The sequence below is a fragment of the Ptychodera flava genome, chromosome 2 (assembly GCF_041260155.1).
Source record: "Ptychodera flava strain L36383 chromosome 2, AS_Pfla_20210202, whole genome shotgun sequence".
Taxonomy (NCBI): domain Eukaryota; kingdom Metazoa; phylum Hemichordata; class Enteropneusta; family Ptychoderidae; genus Ptychodera; species Ptychodera flava.
In genome coordinates, this window is record NC_091929.1 from 1,377,015 (window position 1) to 1,390,081 (window position 13,067).

Here is a 13,067-nt window from a genome sequence, read left to right on the forward strand (position 1 = left end):
TCATTAAATGATAATTCTTGCTTTGTCAGTATAAAGCAGATTTTGGTGTGTTTCAATATTGGGAGTTTGATTTGTTGAGAAAGTTGTTTCTTTGAACTTCATATGTCAATATATGTTATCATATTACTGACAAGCTAGAAATTAAATACATTTTCATGAATCAAACAGACCATTAATATTTTCAAAAGGCTCCAATACATACTATTTTGGTTGTTTGCTTCTCTTAATTTTTGTTTTGTTTTGTTTGTTTTGGGAATATTACATGTATCTTTTGTAATCACTTAATAATGAATCAGATTTACTTCAATGTAGTTTGGTGAGTAGTTTTCTCTTCATCTATAGTCCTATTTTTAATATTCATAACTACACATTTGTGTAGCAGGAGAGATGATTGTGTTCTGAGTCATTTACAAATCAGGGATTTTTTCCATGTTTTCAAGAAGGTACATTTAACAGGATGCCATTGGGGGCGTTGTAGCTCTTGTTATCTTTTATTATAAAATATATGATATCATATTACTGACAAGCTAGAAAATAAATACATTTTCATGAATTACAACAGACTACAGTATTAATTTTTTCAAAAGCTTCCAATGCATACTATTTTGGTCATTTGTTTCTCTTAATTTTTGTCTCAAGACAAATTTATTGTTGAACATGATTTTCTCGTAATGAGAGTATTAGTCTCCCATGTCTGTGAATACTCTATTTTCCAAGCAGAATTAAAAATCAAATTACAAATATGCATTCTTTTAATGATATGTTCTCTTACTTCTGTGAATATAATGTTTGATGTTGTTATTTTGACCTCCATATTGGAATGTGCCTTAATCTATTTAAACCTCTTACAGTAATGTGACAAAAATCAATGCTCTACAGTAGTATTAGTCTACTTGCTGCCAGACTAAGTGTTGCATGGACTCTTTAATTTTCAAAAAGTATAGGGCTACTTGATTTCTGCTTTGATGTTACAGAAACTTAAACAGTCATTGGTGTTCCTTCAGTGTATTGACCATACTACTACTCTGTGTTCCTTCAGTGTATTGACCATACTACTACTCTGTGTTCCTTCAGTGTATTGACCATACTACTACTCTGTGTTCCTTCAGTGTATTGACCATACTACTACTCTGTGTTCCTTCAGTGTATTACCATACTACTACTCTGTGTTCCTTCAGTGTATTAACCATACTACTACTCTGTGTACCTTCAGTGTATTAACCATACTACTACTCTGTGTACCTTCAGTGTATTAACCATACTACTATTCTGTGTACCTTCAGTGTATTAACCATACTACTACTCTGTGTTGCTTCAGTGTATTTAACCATACTACTACTCTGTGTACCTTCAGTGTATTAACCATACTACTACTCTGTGTACCTTCAGTGTATTAACCATACTACTACTCTGTGTTCCTTCAGTGTATTAACCATACTACTACTCTGTGTACCTTCAGTGTATTAACCATACTACTATTCTGTGTACCTTCAGTGTATTAACCATACTACTACTCTGTGTTGCTTCAGTGTATTTAACCATACTACTACTCTGTGTACCTTCAGAGTATTAACCATACTACTACTGTGTGTACCTTCAGTGTATTAACCATACTACTACTCTGTGTACCTTCAGTGTATTAACCATACTACTACTGTGTGTACCTTCAGTGTATTAACCATACTACTACTCTGTGTACCTTCAGTGTATTAACCATACTACTACTCTGTGTACCTTCAGTGTATTAACCATACTACTACTCTGTGTTGCTTCAGTGTATTTAACCATACTACTACTCTGTGTACCTTCAGTGTATTAACCATACTACTACTCTGTGTACCTTCAGTGTATTAACCATACTACTACTCTGTGTTCCTTCAGTGTATTGACCATACTACTACTCTGTGTTCCTTCAGTGTATTGACCATACTACTACTCTGTGTTCCTTCAGTGTATTGACCATACTACTACTCTGTGTTCCTTCAGTGTATTAACCATACTACTACTCTGTGTACCTTCAGTGTATTGACCATACTACTACTCTGTGTTCCTTCAGTGTATTGACCATACTACTACTCTGTGTACCTTCAGTGTATTAACCATACTACTACTCTGTGTACCTTCAGTGTATTAACCATACTACTACTCTGTGTACCTTCAGTGTATTAACCATACTACTACTCTGTGTTCCTTCAGTGTATTAACCATACTACTATTCTGTGTACCTTCAGTGTATTAACCATACTACTACTCTGTGTACCTTCAGTGTATTAACCAGTAACTACTACTCTGTGTTCCTTCAGTGTATTAACCATACTACTACTCTGTGTACCTTCAGTGTATTGACCATACTACTGCTCTGTGTTACTACTCTGTGTTCCTTCAGTGTATTGACCATACTACTACTCTGTGTTCCTTCAGTGTATTAACCATACTACTACTCTGTGTCCTTCAGTGTATTAACCATACTACTATTCTGTGTACCTTCAGTGTATTAACCATACTACTACTCTGTGTTCCTTCAGTGTATTAACCATACTACTACTCTGTGTACCTTCAGTGTATTAACCATACTACTATTCTGTGTACCTTCAGTGTATTAACCATACTACTACTCTGTGTACCTTCAGTGTATTAACCATACTACTATTCTGTGTACCTTCAGTGTATTAACCATACTACTACTCTGTGTTCCTTCAGTGTATTAACCATACTACTACTCTGTGTACCTTCAGAGTATTAACCATACTACTATTCTGTGTACCTTCAGTGTATTAACCATACTACTACTCTGTGTACCTTCAGTGTATTAACCATACTACTACTCTGTGTACCTTCAGTGTATTAACCATACTACTACTCTGTGTACCTTCAGTGTATTAACCATACTACTACTCTGTGTTCCTTCAGTGTATTGACCATACTACTACTCTGTGTTCCTTCAGTGTATTGACCATACTACTACTCTGTGTTCCTTCAGTGTATTGACCATACTACTACTCTGTGTTCCTTCAGTGTATAACCATACTACTACTCTGTGTACCTTCAGTGTATTAACCATACTACTACTCTGTGTACCTTCAGTGTATTAACCATACTACTATTCTGTGTTCCTTCAGTGTATTGACCATACTACTACTCTGTGTTCCTTCAGTGTATTGACCATACTACTACTCTGTGTTCCTTCAGTGTATTGACCATACTACTACTCTGTGTTCCTTCAGTGTATTGACCATACTACTACTCTGTGTTCCTTCAGTGTATTAACCATACTACTACTCTGTGTTCCTTCAGTGTATTGACCATACTACTACTCTGTGTTCCTTCAGTGTATTGACCATACTACTACTCTGTGTTCCTTCAGTGTATTGACCATACTACTACTCTCTTCTACTCCTGCATGGGAATGACACAATAAAATGTACACAACAAGTGTTTCATCCTGTTCTTTACCTTTCCAGTCTAATATGCATTTTTGATTTCAAAAATGCATGTCAATAATCCCTTACCCTGGATGACTTATTCAGAAAACTACTGGTTAAAGTTCAGGCTCAAGCATTTGCTGTTCTGTCGTTATCTTTATATAACTATAAGAAATCAAATTTAACGGTATGAAGCCTGATTCATAGGTAACATACCTAAAATATACTTATAAATAGGGATTCAGGTCTGACTTTCAGCTAACTCACCTAAAAATACCTACTGCTATAAATAGGGATTCAGGTCTGACTGTCAACAACACACCTAAAATATACCTATAAATAGGGATTTAGGCATGACTTTCACCTACAATATACCAGCCCTGTAAACAAGGATTTAGGCCTGACTTTCAGGTAAATACGCACCTAAAATATACCTATAAATAGTAATTCAGGCCTTTGAGGGCTAATAATTTGCTTGGTATTGTTAAATAAATAATCACTCTCTTGGTACATGGTATTATGCTAAAAATCCAAGGTGAAATCAGGCTTGATATGTTAATTCTTGTAAGGAGACCAGTATTTGTTGATTTTTAAGAAAACGACATGTTTTACAATGTAGTAACTATGAAAGTCAAGCACAAATGTTAATGATAATTGGTGTTGGTTGTTGAAGTGATCAATAATGAAATAGATTTATTGTCACCAATGCCATTATATCAGTAGTAATGTTAGAGATTTACCCAAAAGTCTTCATTGCAGTTATTTTGATTATTCATGCATACAGAGGTCATGAATTCACTACACTGTGCTGCAAGAAGTTATAATTTTGGTTTCTCAGTCGCAATTCTTTCATAATCTTTGTAATTCTATTCCATTGTAATTGCTGTGTTGTGCAGAGCTAGACTTTTAAGGTACTGTTGTGTAAAGGCTTTGTGAACTCCAATCATCCTCAACAAAATCACCTGTAAATACTCACCATATGGACATTTCAGGCCATTGGCAAGAATTACCAACAACGTTATCAATGCTGTTCCTATGACTTAACGTATTGGTTAAGATGTGTTACCATGGTATCAAGCAGTCACTGACTGGTACCATTCAACAAAATGTTATTTACAAATGTGCAATCTATAAAGTCATACTTATGGGGATGTACGGTCTTTAATGTCGTAATTACAGCAAAAAGTAAACTTTTTAGTTTTATCACAGACACTTTCACTTTATCAGTTCACAGCATTTGAATATGAATAGGTGCTTGTAGGTTACAATGGTATGTCTTTGTCAAGGAAAGTTTGCCTTAGGTAGACAGTTATGCAATGGTGTCAATGAAGGCGTAAGATGAGTTTGGCTTTCCACCTGACTGCAGACAAGTAAATCAAATCCTACAGAAACTTTTATTCTGACTGAGCTTGTGACAGTCAATGGTTTAAGTGTCTAGCATTGTCAAAGTCAATGAAACTGAAAGAAAAAGCAGAAACAAATTTTCTGACAAAATCATAATGTAAAAAATACTGACAAAGATCTCTTTCATGATTAAATAGTTTGGACACAAACATGCATTATAAGATTGGAAGAAATTCATCAACAGTTTGTGCAGATTTGTGTCCATGGTAAAGTTTGACCTTGTTTAAAGCAAAAGAATGCAAAATAGTTGAGAATTTGCGTGAGAAGGTTCAAGTTCTATAACTTAAATTTGACCAAAATGAGGAATTTGAGAAAATGACAATCATACCACACAGCTGTCAATGAGAAGCATATGCTTTGTTTAAAAAGCTATAGTATCTGTTCAGACATTTGCTATGCTCATTAGATTTGTTTTCACTATGTTTACCTACTTATCCCAAATCTAGATTGTGCTTGTATCTACAAATATGCCAACATTTTAGCTTGCCGATACAGGTGTATCCAACATTACCATTCCCAAAATTTTGTCAAAGGTTTCTTTAAATGACATAATTGTCAATCAAAAGCACAATGGTCACGGATTCCAAAGTTAACATATTTGACAGATACAAAAAAAATTCAGGTCCGAATCTTGTTCGGCATGATAATGGTGCTAATATGATTGGTGTAACATTACTCAATTGACTGAGAATTTAAGTTGACAGAGCGATCTATAACCCTGTAGACATCCTGGGGCCTGACGTGTCACTGTGTGATCTACAGATTAATTTTTACAACAGGTGACTGTGTGACGCTTTGTGTGGACTTTACTCTACGCCTTTCTTGTTATCAGAAATGCTTAAGGTTGTGACCCTTTGAGAATATCAATGAAAACTATGTACTTTCCAGGGTACACTTGTCTCAAAAGAAATTTAAAAGTACCCCAGCCAAGTCAAATTTTCATACAGAATTTACATGCACACTATAAACTGACTTTGTCACAGTTTTGCATTTTTGGAGACTGACGAATTAGTCATGTGCATTCATGTGTAATTTATTAAGGCAAAGATTGTTATTTAGCCATTTTGGTCATTTTCTGCAACCATTGGAACTGAAAAGGGCTTGAACTTTTAACAAATTGTGTGATGTTTTGGACAAACAATTGTCTCTTAGTGTGACATGTTTTCATTGATGGAATGACAGACGTCCAACCTACATGTTGTCTCCAACAATTCATGCATAGTGTTTCATTGTGAGCTCACAACTAAATCGAAACCCTTGATGTGTATTCTACAGAAATTCACTCACTCCCTTCCCACGCTAGCTCTCATAGACTCATTTGAATAGCATTTGCATAAAGCTATTGCTTAGCAACAGATGCTTGCTGCCGGCAACACAATGTCAGGGTCCAGTTAAACTAAAGTTATGCCCTCTGCTTTGTATATAAAAATCTTGTCACAAATTCTGTAGACTGAAGTAGTTTCCCAGGGTCTTTTCCTCCTCTCTCTTCAGGTTTCAAAAATTTAGATATCAATGGTGAAAAATTAGAGAAAAAAGGATGACTCACAAAATTTAATAAATGTTTTACCCCTTTGTAATTTGTACACAAACATGTAAATGAATTTTAAAGGAATTTATGGAAAATATGAAACATCTTGTACAAGTGAATAAACAAGTTGCAACTTTGCAGATTTTTTTGAGTCACTTTTAACAATCCTAATATCTTGCTCCAGAGTCAGTGAGACAGTTGGCAAAAGCTTTCGATGCCTGTACTTGTATCTGTGATTGGTATCACAATGTTTACTGTCAACATAAGACATGCAGGATTTGAATCTGAACCAATGTTACTGGAGACTTGCAGAATACAGGATGGATTTTGATCTCATTAAACGTTAACTGCTGGAAAACAAACTTTGCTACATTCAAACTAACCATTGACTGCTGTAAGGTCCACATGTTCAATTTTAGCAACAAGATAAGGACAATATATGAATCTTATTTTTAAATGCAAATGCCAGTTAAATGAACAACAAAGTTTTCAGTGTGAATAAGTTGAGAGGGTACTTAGTTAACTCAATTGTTTTGCAATGTGTATAAAACAAAAACAAGGTAAAATCAAACCAATTCATCGTAATCAGTTTGTAATATTATGTGCATAAATCAGAGTAAGATATCAACTTACAGATTTGAGAAAATGGACGGAGTAATCTGCTGGGCCTCTTGGTGTTTTGGATGGCTTCGGTGAGGTGGTTGTAGCTTTGCAATGGCCACTCAGTGGTATGCCAGGTATGGACACAGTCAGTATGTAGTGGAGGCTGCTGGGTACCTGAATCTCACAGGTAACACAGGGTTAGCCAGAGCTATGCAGTCACCTGGTTTCAATGCATATAATAGTGATAATAGGCTGAGGTAGCTGGCCTAGAGCGGTAACTGTGTACCTTTGTGTGTGTACCCACCTTAAAACAACAATGGGTGGGGAGATAATAGTGCAACCTGGATGTGTCAAAACATGCTTTGCACCAACTTTGCAGAAAACAACACAGCAGTGATTTAAAATACCAAGATAAAAATGGCAGGCTCAGCTCTACCAATTGCAATTAAGGACACAGTCATGCTCCTTTGGTATTTCTATAAATCTTGTAATCTTGGATACTCCATCAGAGTAGAGTGTTAATCTTGGATTAAAAGCCTGATAGTTTTATCAACAACTCTTTGCACTGCTATGCACATCAGACTTTCTGAAAGTGTGATTTCATGACATTGGCAAGTGCATGATCGTAGCATATTCAAAACAAGAAAAGCAAGAGTTGCAAAATGAAAAACAAGTATTAGTAGCTGGTGATCTGTTCTCTGTTCAAAGTTTATGCAAAATGAACTGTTTACAGTGGAATGTCAGTTTTAATCATCCAAGGTAAATACAAACATGTTGAAACTTGCACTACAATGTTGCTATACAAGACTTGACAACTCATTCTGTTATTTCACAACATTTCACAGTAACTTGCACATGAATATTTGAGACACCACAATGAATGATCTTACTCTCTGTTGGTATTGGCCTTGCTTTTCTCAAAGAAAAATCTCCTAGCAACCTCGGAACCTTTATTGATGTGTTCCATGTACAATGTAAAGTGTGAAGCATGGACTGATGTGAATTGTGTACCCTCAACAGACAGGGAAGGAGTAAATAAAAGAAATATACAGACTGAAAGAGCAGATTAAGTTTATAAGTTCACGGTGTGAATGATAAAAGTGAACAATATTGTTCGTGCCCAGGGGAGTGTACCATATATCACATAAATGAGTTAATATGTTTCAGATTGCAGTATAAGCTATTCAGCGGATTTAATCTCAGTACACCTACACAGTTTATCTTGATTGGTTACGATCCAAAATTGGTTGCTGGAATGATCATGTGAGCTGAATATTTAATAATTTATGAACAACTTAAAGGTTAAACTTAAAGGGGACAAAGGTTGTCAGAGATAGTTCCTGTAAATATAGTTACTTTGTAGTCAGCATCAGCAAATAATGATAGTTTCACAAGGTTTCATTATGGAAGCCAGCAAACATGCAATGAAAACAAAAGTGTTAAACTTCTGCCCATACTTTGCTCAAAGTACAATTCGATTTAAAAATTGGAGTCGTGATCGATGCTATTTAGCTTTGCTGTCAACCAAGCTTATCTAACAGGTAGATGTGTGGCGCCGTCTGTTGTCTGGCGTGTGTCGTTCGGCATCCATCAACTTTTCATATTCCAAGCTTCTTCTTCAAATTTGCTGGTCCTAATCCTTTAATATTTGGAGTTCATGTCCCTAGGGATGGCCATCAGATCTATTCAAATTCGATGAAATATGAAAATTTGTATTTTTGAGGCTAATCTTGCAATTTTTGGACAAAAATCTTCTCCTCAGCGGCTGGTCAGACAGCTTTGATATAACCTAGGGATAACCTTATTGAGATTTGTTTATATTGCGATGAAATATGCAAATTTGTATTAATAAGGAAATTTTTGTCATTTTTGTTCAATAAAGCTACCTAAATTTTCTTCAAACACTTGTCAGACAGCTTTGATATTTGGGACATAGGTGGCTAGGGATGACCTATTTCAAATTTGTTCAAATTGTGCAGAATATGCAAATTTGTATTTTTAAGGCAATTTTTGTCATTCTAGGTCAAAAAATTTGTTTTGCCTGAACCACATGTCTGACAGCTTTGATATTTGGTACACAGATTCCTATGGATGATCAAAATGTGATATATTGAAATTGCAATGAAATATGCAAATTTGTATTTTTAAGGCAATTTTTGTCATATTTGGTCAAAAAATCTTCAAAAATCTTCGTCAAAACTGCGTGTCAGGCAGCTTTGATATTTAGGATATGGGTCCCTTGGGTTGACCTACTTCAAATTTGTTCAAATTGTGCAGAATATGCAAATTTGTATTTTTAAGGGAATTTTTGTTATTTTAGGTAAAAAAATTCTTTTGCCAAAACTGCTTGTCTGACAGCTTTTATATTTGGAATACAGGTTCATAGGGATGATCAAAATGGGATATATTAAAATTATGATGAAATCTGCAAATTTGTATTTTTGTAGCAATTTTTGCCATCATGGTAAAAAAATTTGTTTCTCAAAACTACTTGTCTGAAGGCTGTGATATTTGGCAGACATGTTCTTGGCATGATCTTAATGTGACATTGTGTATTTTTGCAGCTATTTTTGCCATTTTTGGTCAGGCCATCCTCAAATGAGCTATCAAAGATTTCCACCTTCATCAACACATGTTGAATAACACAGGGGAGCTCTATTGGCCTTGTACATTCTAAGCTTCTTCTCTAAAATGGTCATTTGAAATTTGACATGTAGGCTCTTTAGGGTGATCTTGGGATGCATGTTTTCAGGGGTAGACTTGAGTTTGTTGAGTATGTTCAAATTGTGACAAAACATATAATATTTTATATATGCTGTTTTTGGTCAAAAAATGCCAAATATTTTATTCTTGAATTCTGTGGTCGAACTGCAAAACGTTGATAACCACTGCATAGTTTACCTTTGTATGTGGTATGTAGGTGCTTGCTTAATTGTAAATGGGAACTAGTTTGATTGAAGCTTCCATTGGAAAAAGTATATAAAATAAAAAACTATGAGCAGCAAACGTGTAAACTTTGTGAATATGTCAGTAACTCTGAGTCTGAATGTGACATATTTGTTATATTTTTACAGAAACACAATCAAAGGCCTCCAAGCCAATACTAAGTTGTTTTCTTAAATATTACTGCTTGATAAATTACTAAATATTGTTAACATTGATTCCATGTAGTAAAATATCACAAGGGAACATCTTTACCTTGGTATGGTAAATTGGGTGCATGGTGTTGTATATATGTGTGTCCATTGCAAATGTTGCCAACCATTACATACTTTGCCAGGGTATTTAATATAGAAATAACGGACGACGTGCTGACCATTGACGTTTATTTATGGGCAAGGGCGAGAGGAAAGCCAAAAATTAATGGGCGAGGCTTGCCGAGCCCGTTAATTTGGCTTTCCTCTCGCCCGCGCCCATAAATAAACGTTAATGGTCAGTGCGGAGTCTATTATTTCCATTATATTATCAACGAACCCCGAAAAACTGTCAAAATTTACAAATATTTCCCGTGCGAACGACAACGGGGCCCCAGAACCTGTCAGTGAGTAGTGCGCAAATTGCAAATTTTTTGAAAAAAGCGTCTAAACTTGGCCCACAAATGCTCCATTTTATTTTGTGGTTGATTATGATCTTTGTACAAATCACAATTTTCGTTTTAGCCGTAAAGTTACTATGTTTACGATATTATTCATATTCATGGGCATGAAAACAAACCATTACTGTGTATTTGTGGGCAGTCATGTGGTTCAGCTCGACCAATTAAAACGCGATGAACAGGGCATGGTAATATAATGGACTATACACCAAAATGTGTTCAAATGCACTTGCCATTATGATTACTGTAAGCTTAGGCCCATAGAAGCTAGTAAGTGTTGTATGTACATGCATTCACTTGGTCTGCCACATTGAACCAAATGTGAGCCAAGTGTCATTGATACCATGATTGCTTTTTGTGGTCAAAAAGTGTCATTGATACCATGATTGCTATTTGGGTCAAAAAGTGTCATTGATACCATGATTGCTACCGGTATTTTGGGTCAAAAAGTGTCATTGATACCATGATTGCTACCGGTATTTTGGGTCAAAAAGTGTCATTGATACCATGATTGCTATTTTGGGTCAAAAAGTGTCATTGATACCATGATTGCTACCGGTATTTTGGGGTCAAAAAGTGTCATTGATACCATGATTGCTACCGGTATTTTGGGTCAAAAAGTGTCATTGATACCATGATTGCTATTTTGGGTCAAAAAGTGTCATTGATACCATGATTGCTATTTTGGGTCAAAAAGTGTCATGATACCATGATTGCTATTTTGGGTCAAAAAGTTTCCAAAATGTAGAGTCCCTTCTCTGATTGCTTTTGTATTCAAGGATGACCTGACATAGATTTGTTGAAATTAAGACAAACTTGCAAACTTATATTTTTGGGGCAAGTTTTGCCAGCTTTGTTCAAACAAATGTTTGTCTAGACAGTTGGACCTTGACAAATGCCACCAATGATATATGCCACCTGGAGCAATGGCAGGCAGCACTGACGTATACAAATGATCACTGGTTGGACTCTTTCCTATTCAAATTAATCGAAAGTATATTCAGAAATTTGCTGCTGATATTCAAATATGTCCTATGCTCATCATTAATCCCTTAGTTGACAAACCCAGTTGTCTTAAATATGACAGCAGAGCTAGACTGACTGCTTTGTTGCGTGTTATGATTTTCAGTCAAAAAATCATGTTCTCTGAGACTATTCATCTGACGGTTCTGAATTTGGTATACTGGTTTCTAGGGATGACCAAAGTAAGGTGTGTGCAAATTGAGGTGAAATCTGCTATTTTACAGGCTGTCTTTGTGATTTTTGGTCCAAATATCAGAACAATATTGCAACTTGAAGGCATAATCTACATCATGGTCATAAGTGCCATAGCGACAAACTTGATGTAAAACAAACAGAAACAACATAGCTCAGCTACAGAACAAAGTACTGGTACATACAACAAAGTCAAATCTATGTACCTCCGGTAAAGACAACAATGTTAGGTGTTTCGAAAATCGTAAGCTCATTCTGTCCCACATGTGACACCCACCATATATCAATCTGTAAGTCAAAGGAGTGGTCTTAATCAACAGACAAATGTCATCTATGCCATCAGTGATCATTTGTTTAAGTGATCAATCAGTTCATGACACCTGCCCCCCAAAAAGTTTGAATTTTGAGACAAGCCATTTTCTTGGGGACCCCAGATTTACAAGCTCACAAGAGCTGTCTCTCTCCAAAAAATCACCATATGAACTACATGCCCTACCATGATGTGAAAGCTTGGAAATGTATACGCCATAGGAAGGTGACAGTAGAATATTGCTGTCAAGGTGTGTAAAATTCACAATAGTGAAGCTGAAATCATCTCTCTTGTCATACAGTCCAGTAGAAAGGTGGCTGTTCAAGTCAAAGTCAAGGAAATTATCCAGATAAGAAGCCAAAGAATATGAATGTTTCTAAGTTTCTTTGATCTCTAATTCAGGAGGATAAATCACAGACAGATAATCATTATACCTGGAATTAAAGAAATGACATCTATGTACCTGAAAGTCAAGTTGAAATCTTTGGCCACAGAGATCTTCTTCTGTTTGACCAAGTCCTGGTTAAATTTTGCTTAAAGGGAAAAAGTCTGCCATTTTTCACGAATTTTGTTTGATACGAGATACTACTTATATTGTTTGACATGTTGAAAGATCCTGAATGAATGGGTGACCATGAATACCGGTATATTGGACCCCGGTTTTAGACAAATTAAATGAAACCATCACAAAAATGAATTACAGTCATGACCATTAATTCATTTTCGCCATGGTCTCATATACTAAAACCAGGTTTGAAGATGTGCATGGTCACTCATTTATTTAGTATCTTTCAACATGTCAAACAATATAAGTAGTATCTTGCATCAAACAAAATTCATGAAAAATGGCTGACTTTGTCAAGTATTGTATCTACCGCTGGTCGACCAATATTTTACTGAAAGTATAGTTAGTTTGGTCGGAATGCCAACAGGCATTTGATACACTTAAAACCATACTTCAAAGTGCCTCAGTCATGGGATAGATCATCC

The 13,067-nt window shown here is 35.6% G+C and overlaps 1 protein-coding gene and 1 long non-coding RNA gene across 7 annotated transcripts in view; one reads left to right on the forward strand and one right to left on the reverse strand.

The window, feature by feature from the left end:
• LOC139151207 (G1/S-specific cyclin-D2-like) overlaps window positions 1-7,617 on the reverse strand; it is a 94,079-nt gene extending 86,462 nt beyond the window's left edge. Inside the window, exon 1 of one of the 2 annotated variants that reach the window (XM_070723826.1) lies at window positions 6,988-7,617. The gene's annotated coding sequence lies outside the window, so the exon portion shown is untranslated. The remainder of the gene's footprint in view (window positions 1-6,987) is intronic. The other variant, XM_070723846.1, reaches the window with a different exon arrangement.
• Window positions 1-13,067, forward strand: part of LOC139151228 (uncharacterized) — a 58,900-nt gene that overhangs the window by 14,905 nt on the left and 30,928 nt on the right. The gene's annotated exons all lie outside the window — the stretch shown is intronic.